The sequence below is a fragment of the Pongo pygmaeus genome, chromosome 19, assembly GCF_028885625.2.
Source record: "Pongo pygmaeus isolate AG05252 chromosome 19, NHGRI_mPonPyg2-v2.0_pri, whole genome shotgun sequence".
Lineage (NCBI taxonomy): Eukaryota > Metazoa > Chordata > Mammalia > Primates > Hominidae > Pongo > Pongo pygmaeus.
The window spans coordinates 21,823,691-21,839,641 of NC_072392.2; positions in this window are offsets into that span (position 1 = coordinate 21,823,691).

Below are 15,951 nucleotides of genomic sequence, written 5' to 3' on the forward strand. Positions count from 1 at the left end.
AAAATTAGCCAGGTGTGGTGGCGCGTGCCTGTAGTCCCAGCTACTTGGGAGGCTGAGGCGTGAGAATCGCTTGAACCCGGGAGGCAGAGGTTGCAGTGAGACGAGATCACACCACGCCACTGCACTCCAGCCTGGGCGACAGACCGAGACTCCATCTCAAAAAAAAAAAATAAAATAACCTATAAACGAAGCAAAATTAACATTTTATAATTTTATAGAGCAAAAGTTCATATAAATAAATATTCTAATTAAGTATTTCTCCTACATCCTATAAACACTATTACCGAACCCATTTAAGATTGAAGATAAATTATATCATGCCATGGGTAAAGATTTTCAATAAGGAGTTGCTGGGATAAGAGTCAAAATTATCCAGCATAAATTCACTGACAGGGGTTTCTGTTCAATCTTTTTAAAATTCTAATACCCAATTTATTTCCTCTAGAGAATAACACATGTAGAATCATAACCTCTTTGGTGGACCTTGATTTTTCCATCTGTAAAAGTATAGAACTAGTTTTTTTTTTTTTTTTGAGGCGGAGTCTCGCTCTGTCGCCCAGGCTGGAGTGCGGCTGCGCGAGCTCGGCTCACTGCAAGCTCCGCCTCCCGGGTTCGCGCCATTCTCCTGCCTCAGCCTCAGCCTCCCGAGCAGCTGGGACTACAGGCGCCAGTCACCACGCCCGGCTTTTTTTTTTTGTATTTTTAGTAGAGACAGGGTTTCACCGTGTTATCCAGCATGGTTTCGATCTCCTGACTTCGTGATCCGCCCGCCTCGGCCTCCCAAAGTGCTGGGATTACAGGTCTGATCCACCCCGCCCGGCGAGAACTAGTTTTGGCTTAACAGTCAGCAAATGCCTACCGTCTCCATATCTGGCTGATTAGAGCGCCCTCATGTGTGCATTTGTTGTAATGTTTTAGAAATCTGAAAAAGACAATATTAATCTCAGCAGTAATACAATAAATAATGTCTTCATTTGCACATTTATGATAGCTTCAAGTATTACTCAGTAAATGCTAAAGGCAAATGCTGTAGTAGGTTAATCTTACTGTCGTTCGCTATCAAACTTTTCATATGCCAATTTTATTCTAAAACAGTCAAGTTATTGTTTCGGTTTAAATTTTAATTTAATGACTTAAAGGATTTTTTCCCTTAAAACTTCTAAGTATTTCACTATAATATTATTTCATCATTAGGCTTAAAGGAAAATATGTGGTCAATTGAGTTATTTATTATACATGATAGCTTGACGTCATCTTTTTAGGGATGGAAAACAGCTCCAGGGACCCATTCTAACTCAGTTTTTTGATATAAGAATTTACTGGTCGGCCAGGCGCAATGGCTCTCACCTGTAATCCCAGCACTTTGGGAGGCCGAGGCGGGTGGATCACGAGGTTAGGAGTTCAAGACCAGCCTGGCCAAGATGGTGGAACCCCATCTGTACTAAAACTACAAAAATTAGCCAGGCGTGATGGCAGGCACTTGTAATCCCAGCTACTCAGGAGGCTGAGGCAGGAGAATCACTTGAACCCTGGCGGCAGAGGTTGCAGTGAGCCAAGATCACGCCACTGCACTCCAGGCTGGGCAATGAGAGTGAGAATCCATCTCAAAAAAAAAAAAAGAATTTACTAGTCTAAATCATAACAATGTAATTTCTTCCTACTCAAAGAGAGTACATTGGAAGAAGCCAAAAGAGAAGCTTACTTATTTATTTATATACTTTATTTATTTATTTATTTTTGAGACGGAGTCTTGCTCTGTCACCCAGGCTGGAGTGCAGTGGTGTGATCTCGGCTCACTGCCACATCTGCCTCCCAGGTTAAAGCGATTCTCCTGCTTCAGCCTCCCTAGTAGCTGGGATTACAGGTGTGTGCCACCACACCCAGCTAATTTTTGTATTTTTAGTAGAGACGGGTTTTCACCATGTTGGCCAGGCTGGTCACAAACTCCTGAGCTCAGGTGATCCACCCGCCTCAGCCTCCCAAAGTGCTGGCATTACAGGCATGAGCCACCAAGCCCAGCCTAGAGAAGCTTATTTTTTAAAAGAAAATACACACAAAAAAATCAAAATCTTATAAGTCCAATTGTAATTTTTTTGGCTTTTAAAAAATGTTAATGCCCTCAAATATTCTCCTATCCAATCATTGTATTTTAAATGGCATTCCTCCAACAAATATTTGTTGAGCCCCCACTATGTGCCAGGATTGAAATGTCAAATTGAAGGAGGCAATAGCTACTGAAGTAAAGCAAAAAAAAGTACTGGTTGTTTTTCCTTCTATAAAATGACCTAGAAATAACTGCTTTACCCAGGAGAGTTGCTGTAATGATCTAATAACATGACATATATAACCACAATTTTAAAAGAATGAGGTGTTATTTAAATGTTTGCAAGAGAAATCCTAGTAATTCCAAGCACATATTTGAGGAATGGTTTCTTGTGTAGAAAATCCTTGAATGTGAGGCTCTGCTGATTTTTTTAATGCATATTCTCTGCTTATGTATGCGGAATTTTTTTTTTTTTTTTTTTGAGACAGAGTCTTGCTCTGTCACCCAGGCTGGGGTGCATTGGCACGATCTTGGCTCACTGCAACTGCCACCTCCTGGTTTCAAGTGATTCTCCTGCCTCAGCCTCCTGAGTAGATGGAATTACAGGCATGTGCCACCACACTTGGCTAATTTTTGTATTTTTAGTAGAGATGAGGTTTCACCATGTTGGCCAGGTTGGTCTGAAACTCCTGACCTCAGGTGATCCTCCTGCCTTGGCCTCCCAAATTGCTGGGATTACAGGCATGAGCCACCACGCCCGGTCGAATGTGTATACTTTAATTAAAATTTTTCTTCAAATTTTTCATGACAGGACAGAAAGTGGAAAGACAGAATTATGTCACCTAAGAAAAGAAGTCTGAACGGTTTTTTTCTTCATTGCCTCTTACGGTCTTTCTCTTAGCAAGGCATGGCATGAATTGGTTGGAGATGATACCAGTTGAGCCAAGAGGTCAGACTGGCTATACTGGACTAGACAGAAGGGAGCAATGGAAAAAATTCCCTGAACCCAGACACCAGCAGCCCTTGATATTCAAATGAAGGCAGCATATAGATTATCTTAGTGGCTCTGTGGTCCTAGGGCCCTGAAGAAAATGGAATAGACTGTGTTGGTTTCCTCCCATCATGGGTTGGAACCCACTTCCTATTCTCTGCCTCTTCTTTCCTGTCTCCCACATATCCACAGCCTCCCTTCCTGCTGTCCTCAACCCATTCAGAATCCTCCACTGTATTCCAGAAAAGTTTTATGCCCCACAATTGTGTCTTCTCCATAACCCAGTTTAAATTCTCATGTTTTCATATGGCCTATTGTTCAATTATCCCCAACTTTTTAAAGTGTGATGACCCCCTCCCTGCCCTTTAAAACTTATTATGGAAATCATTTAATATACCAAAAGTAGATAAAAGTCTAACAAATCCCTAGGTACCCATTATCTAGCTTTAACTACTACCAACATATGAGACCAGGCCGGGTGCCATGGCTCATGCCTGTAATCCCAGCACTTTGGGAGGCCGAGGTGGGTGGATCACCCGAACTCAGGAGTTCGAGACCAACCTGGCCAACATGGTGAAACCCCATCTCTACTAAAAATACAAAAACTAGCTGGGTACAGTGGCACATGCCTATAATCCCAGCTACCCGGGAGGCTGAGGCAGAATTGCTGGAACAATGAGCCAAGACTGGCCCACTGCACTCCAGCCTGGGCGACAGAGGAAGACTCCAATTCAAAAAAAAAAAAGTTAGCCAGATGTGGTGGCACATGCCTGTAATCCCACTCAGCTACTTGGGAGGCTGAGGCAGGAGAATCACTTGAATCCAGGAGGTGGAGGGGGCAGTGAGCCGAGATCATGCTATTGCACTCCAGCCTGGGTGACAGAGTGAGACTCTCTCAAAGACAAAAAACAAAACATATGAGACCAGCAGTTTGACTAGGTTAAAACAGCATGAAAGTAGGTAGTGATTAGGGAATCAAACAACTTTTGAAATGAAAATTATTATAATAAGGTTGGGTGCGGTGGCTCATGCCTGTAATCCCAGCACTTTGGGAGGCCAGGAGTTCAGGAGTAGCCTGGCCAACAAAGTGAAACTCTGCCTCCACTAAAAATACAAAAATTAGCTGGGCGTCGTGGCACAGGCCTGTGGTCCCAGTTACTCCATAGGCTGAGGCACAGGAATTGCTTGAGTCCCGGATGGGGAGGTTGCAGTGAACTGAGATCGCGCCACTGCACTCCTCCAGCCTGGGCGACAGAGCGAGACTCTGTCTCAAAATAATAATAAGAACCACTTAACAATAATTAATATTTATTGAGTACTTAACTATATGCCAAACACCATTCAATCACTTTGAATGCATTATCTCAATGAATGTTTACCAGAAATCCTATGAAGAATGTGCTATTATTGTGCCTTCTTTTTTTATTTATTTATTTATTTATTTTTCTTTATTATTATTATTATTATTATTATACTTTAGGTTTTATGGTACATGTGCGCAAGTTATTCAAAACCCAAAATGTAATCACATAATTAAAATCAATATTATAAATAATAAAGAGCTATATCAACATTAAAAAAATAATAATAAGAAGAAGAACAATAATTTTTTAAAATAACACCTGATTTTGGGAGAGGCAAAAAATTTAAAAAAAGAAAATTATAATATTTGAAAGTAGAAAATCAATGGAAAGATTAAACAGATGAATAGTATGAATGAGTAATTTGTGACCTAGAAGATAGCCCCGAAGAAGTTACCCAGGATGCACAGAGACAAAGAAATGGAAAGCATGAAAGATCATGGATCATGGACGATAAAGCACAAAGATCCAATGTATATCTGCATTTCCAGTAGGAGGAAATAGAGAAAATGGGGCAGAGGCCATATTTGAAAGGTTATGACTGAGAATTTTCTAGAATTAATGAGACCCAAATTCTTAAAGAAACTCTGTGAACTGCAATCCAGAAAAAAAAAAAAAAGAAATCCACATCAAGACACATCATAGTGAAACTACAGAAAACTGAAGAGAAAGATCCTAAAACAGCTAGAGAGAAATATATCTTACCTACAAAGAAACAAATGAAAATGACAGCAGATTTCTCAACAGAAACAGAAGAAGCCAGAAGATAGCAGAATAACACCTCTAACGTCTGAATGGAAAATCATTGTCAAACTGGAATTATATCCCAGTGAAACTATTTTTTAAAAGAGATCTTGAAACAATGATATGTTTTTCGATTATTGGATGATGGAAGACACCAGCAGCCAGGAGTTCACGTACCCTATAGGCAATTCTTGAGGTTTCTAATGAGAAATTCTGAGGAACTGGGGTTCGTAGAAGTGGCAAACACTCATAGGCTGAGAACATAAAAACACTCAGGAAACAATAACTCTAACCATAACCACCATCAACCCCACCTCAATTTTTAATCTCTGTAGCCCTTTGGTTACTCTAGAGATATATGGTTCAACTTTGCAGATCTTGGGGAGAAAACACTTCTGCTCCATTTCCCCAAGACTACCGCCCCAAAAAGACTTTCCTAGGCCCCTCAGCTCCTAGGAGGAGTGGTTAATATGACTGGTCAGAGTCCAGGGCATTCCTTGGGCCTTATTTATTTCTCTTTTGTTCTCTTATAGAGGCCTCCTCTGCAGTCTGTGTCATGTTAGTTTCAGGGAGAAGAGAGAAAATATCAAACATAACAGAGCTGCATAGCGGGAGGTACTAGATTTCCATTCCTTGTGTATACCTCTCTGTAGCTCCCTCAATCTAGAATGCCAAAAAGAAGAGGGCACCCAGGGACCTAGGCATTTCTTGGTCCCTGGATCAATACCATAATAATAACCTCAGAACCTCATCCATGTCTTCTAATGTGAATGCTCATCCCAACTCTGAAGTAATGAAGACTACGAGCTGCTCTCCTTGGGGAAAGTACAAGAGCCCACATCCGAACGCATGAGAAATAACTTACCTTCTCTCTCTCTCTCTTTTATTTTTTATCTATTTTTTATTTTTTGAGACAGAATTTTGCTCTGTCGCCCAGGCTGGAGTGCAGTGGTGCGATCTCGGCTCACTGTAAGCTCTGCCTCCCAGGTTCAGGCGATTCTCCTGCCTCAGCCTCCTGAGTAGCTGAGATTACAGGTGTGCACCACCACACCTGGCTAATTTTTGTATTATTAGTAGAGATGGGGTTTCACCATGTTGGCCAGGCTGGTCTCAAACTCCTGGCCTCAGGTGATCTGCCCGCCTTGGCCTCCCAAAGTGCTGGGATTACAGGTGTGAGCCACCGTGACCGGCCAATTAACTTACCTTCTCTAGGTTCACTTTTCTTATCTCAAAATGGAAGAAAAATGTGTAATTCACAGGGAATTGAACATTAAATATTTTGATGAAATCACTTAGCACTCCAAAGACGCTAAATGTTTATTGTATTCGTATAGAAACAGAACAAATTGCAAAAATGAGAACTGGACCCAAATACACACTGAATTCATGATATGATAAAACCAGCATTCCAGATCAGTGGGAGAAAGGTGGCTTATGCAATAAATATAATGAGACAACTGGTTAGACTTAAAAAAAAAAACCTAAATCATTACTTTATGCCAAAATAAACTACATATGTATCAAAAATTAAAGATAAAATATGAAACCAGAAAAGTACTAAGGGAAACATGGATGAATATTTTTCTAATCTTGGAGTGGAAAAGGCCATTTAAAGCACGTGTTACCAAATTCAGAAGCTATAAGGAAAATTTTTTTTATAAATTTGGCTACATAAAAATTCAAGACAGGCCTTTTCAAAAGACCTAAAAATCATACCTTTAAATGAAGGAAAAATATTCTATGATTTTGAATAGGAAGAATTAATATCATAAAGGTGCTAATTCTTTTATTAACATATAAATGTAATATATAAATCCAAATTAGCATATAAGTGCAATTAGAATCAGAATACATCAATTTTTTAAAAAACTGGACAGTAATTTTAACATTCATATAGAAGAATAAATGAGATGGTCAAAAATATTTGGAAAGGAAGACCAGCAAAGGGGACTTGTCTTATCGTATATTAAACTTAAAATGAAGTTATGGTAAATAAAACAGTATACTATCGGCACAGGAATAGACATCTAGATCATTAGAGAAAATAGCACAGTGGCTCATGCCTGTAATTCCAGAGCTTTGGGAGCCCAAGGTGGGAGGGTGGCTTGAGACCAGGAATTATTTATTTATTTATTTATTTATTTATTTATTTATTAATTACTGAGATGGGGTCTTTCTCTGTCACCCAAGCTGGAGCACAGCGGCATGATCCTGGCTCACTGCAACCTCCACCTCCCAGGTTCAAGTGATTCTCCTGCCTCAACCTCCCTAATAATTGGGACTACAGGCACCCACCACCACGCCCAGGTAATTTTTGTATTTTTAGTAGAGACGGTTTCACCATGTTGGCCAGGCTGGTCTCGAACTCCTGGCCTCTGGCCCGCCTCATCCTCCCAGAGTGCTGGGATTACGGGCCACCACGCCCAGTCTGAGGCCAGGAATTCAAAACCAGCCTTGACAACAAAGTGAGACCCCATGTCTATAAAAATTTTTAAAATTGGGCCAGGTGTGATGGCTCATGCCTGTAATTCCAGCATTTTGGGAGGCCAAGAGGGTAGATCACGGATCACTTGAGGCCCAGGAGTTTGAGACCACCCTGGGCAACATGGCAAAACCCCATTTCTACAAAAAATAAAAATAAAAAAGGTAGCCGGGTGTGCTGGCATGTGCCTGTAGTCCCAGGGACCCAGGAGGCTGAGGTGGGAGGATTGCTTGAGCCAAGAAGTTTAAGGCTGCAGTGAGTTATGATCATGCCTGTATACTCCCAGCCTGGGCAACAGAACGAGACTCCATCTCTATTTTTTAAAATAAGAAAAATAGAACCCCAAAATTGATCCAACTACATGGCAATCTAATAAACGACTGATATGGTTTGGCTGTGTCCCCACCCAAATCTCATCTTGAATTGTAGTTCCCATAATCCCCACATGTCGTGGAGGGACCCAGTGGGAGGTAATTAAATCATGGGGGCAGTTACCCCCATGCTGTTCTAGTGATAGTGAGTGAGTTCTCACAAGATCTGATGGTTCTATAAGGGGCTTTTCCCCCTTCGCTCGGCACTTCTCCTTCCTGCCACCAGGTGAAGGAGGATGTGTTTGCCTCCCCTTCTGCTATGATTGTAAGTTTCTTGAGGCTTCCCCAGCCCTGTGCAACTGTGAATTGATTAAACCTCTTTCCTTTATAAATTACCCAGTCCCGGGCAGTCCTTTATAGCAGCATGAGAACAGACTAATACAAGGACCAAGATGACTTTTTATTTATTTATTTTATTTTATTATTTTATTTTTTATTTTATTTATTTTACGGTTCTGGCATAATTGAGTATACAACTGGAAGAAAATAAATCTAGCTCCTATGGCAGACACCACTAGTTGCCTACCCAATTTTCATTCAGAATCTTGATTTTGTTTAGGGCAGCAATGTGCCAAGACAAATTTATTTACCACCCTAGACTCTCTTGAAAATAAGAGTGGCCATGTCCCACTCAGTGAGACATAATTAGAAGTCTAATGGGTAGAGTTTCCAGGAAAGCTATTGTTTTCTTGATAAAAAGAAAAGAAGGTTGTCCTTCACCCTATATTCTTCCTGCCCGTAACGTGTAAATATGACCCTTTTAGTAAAGAAACTGGCTTGCCTGAAAAAGAAAATAATAGGCTGGGTGTGGTGGCTCATGCCTGTAATCTCAGCACTTTGGGAGGCTGAGGTGGGCAGATCACTTGAGGTCAGGAACTCAAGGCCAGCCTGAGCAACATGGCGAAACCCCCTCTCTACTAAAAATACAAAAATTAGCAGGGCGAGGTACAGGTGCCTGTAATCCCAACTACTTGGGAGGCTGAAGCAGGAGAATCACCTGAACCCGGGAGGCAGAGGTTGCAGTGAGCCAAGATCACACCACTGCACTCCAGCCTGGGTGACAGAGCAAGGCTCCATCTTAAAAAAAAAAAAAAAAAAAAAGAAAGAAAAGAACGATCCCTGAATTGTGGAACCGAAAGGGAGAAGATGCCTGGATCTTTGATGGCATGGTGGAGCCACCACACCTGTCCTGATCTTTTACTTCTATTCTTCTTCTTATATGAAAAAACAAACCCAAAAAAAAACCTTTTTTTTTTTTTTTTTGAGACAGAGTTTCGCTCTTGTTGCCCAGGCTGGAGTACAATGGCGCGATCTCGGCTCACTGCAACCTCCGTCTCCTGGGTTCAAGCGATTCTCCTGCCTCAGCCTCCCAAGTAGCTGGGATTACAGGCATGCACCACCATGCCCAGCTAATTTTGTATTTTTAGTAGAGATGGGGTTTCTCCATACTGGTCAGGCTGGTCTCGAACCCCTGACCTCAGGTAATCCACCCACCTCGGCCTCCCAAAGTGCTGGGGTTACAGGTGTAAGCCACCACGCCCGACCCCTATTTGATTAAGGCATTGTAGTAGAGATTCTATTTTATAGAGTTGATTGCAAATTTGGGTCAATCAGCCACTACGTCATATCATGTAAGATAATATAACTTGAAATGCATTAGATATCTAAGTATAAAATAATAAAAATAAAAGAGAGGAGGTGTGTGTGAAGAGAACTTGATTAAGAGGAATCATAATGGAAAGTGACTATATGAAAATTAAGTTTTTTCCATGGTGAGAGTGTAAACGAAATTAAGAAAAAAAATTGATTGGGAAAATATTTGTAACACATATGAATGAAAGTCTGTAATATATAAATAGTTTCTACAAAGTAATTAGAAAGAAACTAATGACAAACAGAAAAATGGACAAAGGCTGCAAATAGGCAAATTGCAGAAGAGGAAATTCAAATGGTCAATAAAAATATAAAAAGATACTGCTCAGCCTCACTATTTAGGAAAAAGCAAATTAAAACAAGAAAGAGATGCCGCTTTTCAGTAATTGACAAAAATTATAAAGAGTAACCATATCTGCACCAGGCATGGTGGCTCATGCCTGTAATCTAAGCACTTTGGGAGGCCAAGCGAGGCAGATAACTTTGAGCTCAGGAGTTCGAGACCAGCCTGGACAACATGGTGAAACCCCGTCTCTACAAGAAATACGAAACTGGGCTGGCCATGGTGGCTTATGCCTGTGGTCCCAGCTACTTGGGAGGCTGAGGCTGGAGGATCACTTGAGCCAGGAGTGGAGGTTGCAGTGAGCTGAGATCATGCCACTGCATTCCAGCCTGGGTAACAGAGCGAAAGAAACCCTGTCTCAAACAAACAAATAAAAAGAGTAATCATACCTCATACTGAAAGCATGAGTAAAGGACACTCATACATGCTGGTGGGAATATAAATTGCTAAAGCCAATTTGGAAAATAACATTTGAGCTAGCAGTCTGTTTGGGAAATCTATCCTACAGAAATAAAAGCATCAATATGTAACCAAGTAGCTCAGCTTCAAAATGCATTTTGAAACTTTTTTCCTTTCTTACATTTAGCCTTGAAACATACTTTAAAATTATCTGTTGGCTGGGCCTGGTGGCTCATACCTGTAATCTCAGCACTTTGGGAGACAGAGGTAGGTGGATCACTTGCGGCCAGGAGTTCGAGACCAGCCTGGCCAACATGGTGAAACCTCATCTCTACTAAAAATACAAAAAATTAGCTAGGCGTGGTGGTGCAAGCCTGTAATCCCAGCTACTCGGGAGGCTGAGGTAGGAGAATTGCTTGAACCCAGGAGGCAGAGGTTGCAGTGAGCAGAGATCATGCTACTGCACTCCAGCCTGGGCAACAGAGTGAAACTCTGTCTCGAAAATAAATAAATAAATAAATAAAGCTCTTTGTTTCTCTCCCTTCCCACCAGATAGATACTCCTGTGCACAGTGCTCGCTTATCTAATTATGCACGTATTTAGAAACTCCAGGGGCTAATTTTGAAATACATCAGGCATGAAGACCCAACTGCTAAATACCAGAGATTACCTCAAGACAGTTAATCTACAACCTGGCCATTGTTGAGATGATGAGATGACAGCAGCCCACATCAGGGGACCGTGACTCAAGATAGCCCTGGAACAAGATACACAGGTCTCGTACCCAGCACCACTCCCGCATGGTCTCCATTCCAAGTTCCCCTTTTTATCTATCTATCTATCTATTTATTTATTTTTTGAGACAGAGTCTTGCTCTGTCACCCAGGCTGGAGTGCAGTGGCATGATCTCGCTTCCCTGCAATCTCCACCTCCCAGGTTCAAGTGATTCTCCTGCCTCAGTCTCCCAAGTAGCTGGGATTACAAGCATCCACCACCAGGCACGGCTTATTGTTTTGCACTTTTAGTAGAGACGGGGTTTCACCATGTTGGCCAGGCTGGTTTTGAACTCCTGACCTCAATCTGCCTACCTCGGCCTCCCAAAGTGCTGAGATTACAGGCGTGAGCAACAGTGCCCAGCCAAGTTCCCCCAAATTCCTGAGTTTACAGGCTTGAGCCACTGTGCCGGGCCATATTATGTAATTGATTGATTGATTGATTGATTGATTGATTGATTTTTGAGACAGAGTCTGGCTCTGTTGCCTAGGCTGGAGTGCAGTGGCGCGATCTCGGCTCACTGCAAGCTCCACCTCCCGGGTTCATGCCATTCTCCTGCCTCAGCCTCCTGTGTAGCCAGGACTACAGGCACCCGCCACCACGCCCGGCTAATTTTTCTATTTTTTAGTACAGATGGGGTTTCACCATGTTAGCCAGGATGGTCTCAGTCTCCTGACCTTGTGATCCGCCCACCTTGGCCTCCCAAAGTGCTGGGATTACAGGCGTGAGCAACCGCACCCAGCCCATACTACGTAATTTTTAAAGCCAGTGTTATGGACCTCATCTGTTAGTTCAGAGCAACGAGGTCCAATGGAAATATAACGTGAGCCATATGTGTAGTTCAAAATTTTTAGCAGTCACATTAAAAACAGTAAAAGGAAACAGGGGCTCACATCCCAGATAAACACCCGGGTCTTTTTAAAAACTCAAGCTTGGCCGGGCACAGGGCTCACGCCTGTAATTCCAGCACTTTGGGAGGCCAAGGCAGGCAGATCATGAGGTCAGGAGTTCGAGACCAGCCAGCCTGGCCAACATGGTGAAACCTCATCTCTACTAAAAATACAAAAATTAGCCAGGTGTGGTGGCACGTGCCTGTAATCCTAGCTACTGGAGATGCTGAGGCAGGAGAATTACTTGAACCTAGGAGGCAGAAGTTGCAGTGAGCCGGGATCGCGCCATTGCACTCCAGCCTGGGTGACAGAGTGAGACTCCATCTCAAAAAAAAAAAAAAAAAAAAATCAGGTGAGCTAACGAGGGCTTGTAGTTCCAACTATTTGGGAGTCTGAAGAGGAGGATCATTTGAGCCTAGGAGTTCCAGCCCATAGCGTGCCATGATTGTGCCTGTGAATACCGTAAATAGCTACTACACTCCAGCCTGGGCAACATAGTTTTTTTTTTTTTTTTTAAAGAGACAGGGTCTTGCTCTGTTGCCCAGGCTGGAGTACGGTGAGTGGCATGATGATAGCTCACTGCACCTTGAACTCCTGGGCTCTAGCAATCCTTAACACTCTGTTTGTTTGTTTGTTTGTTTAGATGGAGTTTCACTGATGTTGCCCAGGCTGGAGTGCAATGGTGTGATCTCGGCTCACTGAAACCTCTGCCTCCTGGGTTCAAGCGATTCTCCTGCCTCAGCCTCCTGAGTAGCTGGGATTACAGGCATGCGCTACCATGCCTGGAGAATTTTTGTATTTTTAGTAGAGACGGGGTTTCACCATGTTGGTCAGGCTGGTCTCGAACTCCTAACCTCCGGTGATCTACCCTCCTCGGCCTCCCAAAGTGCTGGGATTATAGGTGTGAACCACTGCACCTGGCCAACGCTCACTTTAAAAAATACCTCAGCCTTCCCAGCAGCTTGGACTACAGTCATGTGCCACAATGCCCAGCTAAAATTAATTTAATAACATGCTTTAGTTAACCCAATATACCCCTAAATATTACCATTGCAACACATGATCAATTAAAAAAATTACTGGTGAGATACTTTACATTCTTTTTTATGTTCTAAATCTTAGAAATCTGATGTGTTTTACATTTACAGCATAATTCAATCCAGATTAGCCACATTTCAAGGTTTTGTTTTATGGTTTTGTTTGTTTGTTTGTTTGTTTTTCGGATTCACTTCACTTTTATTATGAACAAACACAATCTCAGATTAGTACAACTAGCTTCAGAGTTGATATTAATAGAAATTATTCCAAAATTATTCTTGTCACAAGTAACTACTATATCCCACATAAAAAGGGAAAAAAATCTCACCCAGTCACAGAAAAGGCATCCTCTGTATGTTTCCGTGGCAATGCGTTGTTTATGCATTCTCAAATTTTGTCTGGCTAGTTATCCACCGCTTCTCCAATGGATTCATTCAATTTCTTGGAGAACCATATAGACTAATGACAGCATCTGGGACACACGGACATATCAAGTTCATGGTGGACATTGCTATTATAAAAAATACTCAGGTCTTGAGAATTCCTGTGCTGAAGGATCCCAAAATGCTTTCTAAAAAGCATTAGTCATGCCTCAAAACTGCCCTTTGAGGTAGGTCAGTATTATTATCCCCATTTTAACAGAAGGAAAACTGAGGCACCTTATAGTTAAGTGACTTGTCCAGGGTCACATAGCAAGTCAGTGGTACAGTGGTAGAAGAGGCCCTCGCCTTAACCACCAGCATAACCAACAGCATAACCACCTCGCTTTTTAAACCTTTCACGATGACCTATTTGAGCTGCACTTAGAGAGAATACACCCAAGATACTAGCAAACCAAGGAGAAAATTTTCCATTTTAAATGCTACAACCATCTTTTAACCTTAAAAAAAAATATATATATATATATAAATCAAATACATTCAAATTACTTCCACCCTCCATCAAATGTGCGCACTTAAGAAAAGCAGCCCTAATAAAAGTTTCCAGAATGAAGCCCAGAAGGGAATCCTGCAAATCGCGATACTGATAATCCTCCACTCAGGCCCCTTTTTCTACAGCCACTTCAGTAGGCTCTCAGGTGCAAAGGGATTCCGCAGAGGGAGTGAGGGCAGGCTCACATGCAACACTATGATTAGAAAAGATGTAAGGCACCCGAGTTAAGTTGCCAGCACACCCCCAAAGCAAGGACTGTTAGAAATCCAGACTCTTGATCAGATCTGAGTTTATCATTAATGTGTCACTTGAACTGAGCTTTAGAATCTTGAGAATAGTGTTCCTTACTCAGCAGACACACCCACACCCACACCCACAGCCACACATACATTGGGGCCCTCAGCCTGAGGTGCCATCCAGCCTTATGTAGGGCCATGGTACAGATCAGATCCATGGCACACGATTACAATAGGAAGAAGTGAAAGTTGTTTTTATTGTTCATATATTATCAAGCAGGCATCTGATGACCTGTGGAATTAGAAATACCAGCAGACATTTCCAAGGGGTAGGTGCACAGGTCAACAGAACTAAACTACAGTGATCTTCCCTTAGATTCTTTTCTACTGAGGTGAATAGCTCAAAAGACAAGGATGCCTTTAGTCCAGGCTAACCCCTTTAGCCTCTATGCAATTAACACAGGAAGAAAGGCCCTCCTCCCTTCCAGCACTGGGGCTCAACAGTGGACTGAGAGTTTGGTAGTGTACATTTCCAATCTTAATAGAGCAAAGCCAGGCTTCTGCTTTGATGACTGAGCTACAGGGACAGGAGTGGTCCAAGGGTCTCAAAACACTGATGTTCTGTTTTTGTTTTTTTCCAGACTTCTATACTATTGTCTGCCCTAGGCTGAAGGGAATGCTGGTTAGTTTGCTGAACAGACACTCTGTTCAGCAAGGTTTGTGGTATCTCAAATCCCAGGTCTCAGCCAAAGCTTTGCAGTTCACCCTGACTCCAGGGAACAGGGCCTCCTTTCAAGGTGAGGCACTTGGGTTCTTGCCCTTGCTTCTTCCCAGTGAGAACTGTTTCCTCCTACTTCTACAAATATTGCACTGCTAGCTGAGAGCACTGACTCAAGTGGGGCACCCTTACCGAGCAAGCAGGGAGCATTCAGCATGCTCTCTGGTTCTGACCCAGAGAGAGGGGACTGAAAATAAACCCTCTTTTGCTCTGTGGCTGGCCCACTGGCTCAACGTGAGCACTTGGCTTAGCTATGCCTCATGAGAGAGGGAGGGAGAGAGAGGCTTTCTGGGCCAGAGATGTTTCTGGGAGGGTTTGCCAGCCTTGTCTTGAGCCATCAGTGTGGCAGGGGAGCACAGGGGTGTAGGTGGAGACACTCCGGAGGCCACGTGAAAGTGGCAGCTAGCTCTACTTTCGAAAGAGAAGCAGTGGTTCAGTGACCCTGAGCATTCTGTCTGCAGGAGGGAGCTGCCTGGACAGAAAGTCATTACTGCCCCTGAATACACACAAAGGAGGCTGCCTGTCCAGGGAAAGAAGAAAACGTTCAGGGAAGAGAAAGATCTGGTAAAAGAAAAGGGACAGACAGGGTAGAGCCAGGAATCAAGAATCAGGGTAGTGAAGAGATTCCTAACCTTGCCCCCCAGGCAGTTCTATACTTTAGGCTAGATGTTAACAGAGCCCCCCCCGCCGCCTCCAAAAAAATGAGTGAAGGGGCACAACACTGTGGGGAGAAGCCTTCTAGTTTTTACTCATTTCAAGGAGAAACTGGAACTAATTAATGAATGGACTTAATAGCTAGTTTATTTTATTAAGATTCCCAATAACTCACTCAGTAACATTCTCAAGCCCCTGGCAATGTGTTCTCAGATCCCTTCCTATGTGAAGTTTGCTCTTAGAAGCTGCCCATAGATCCT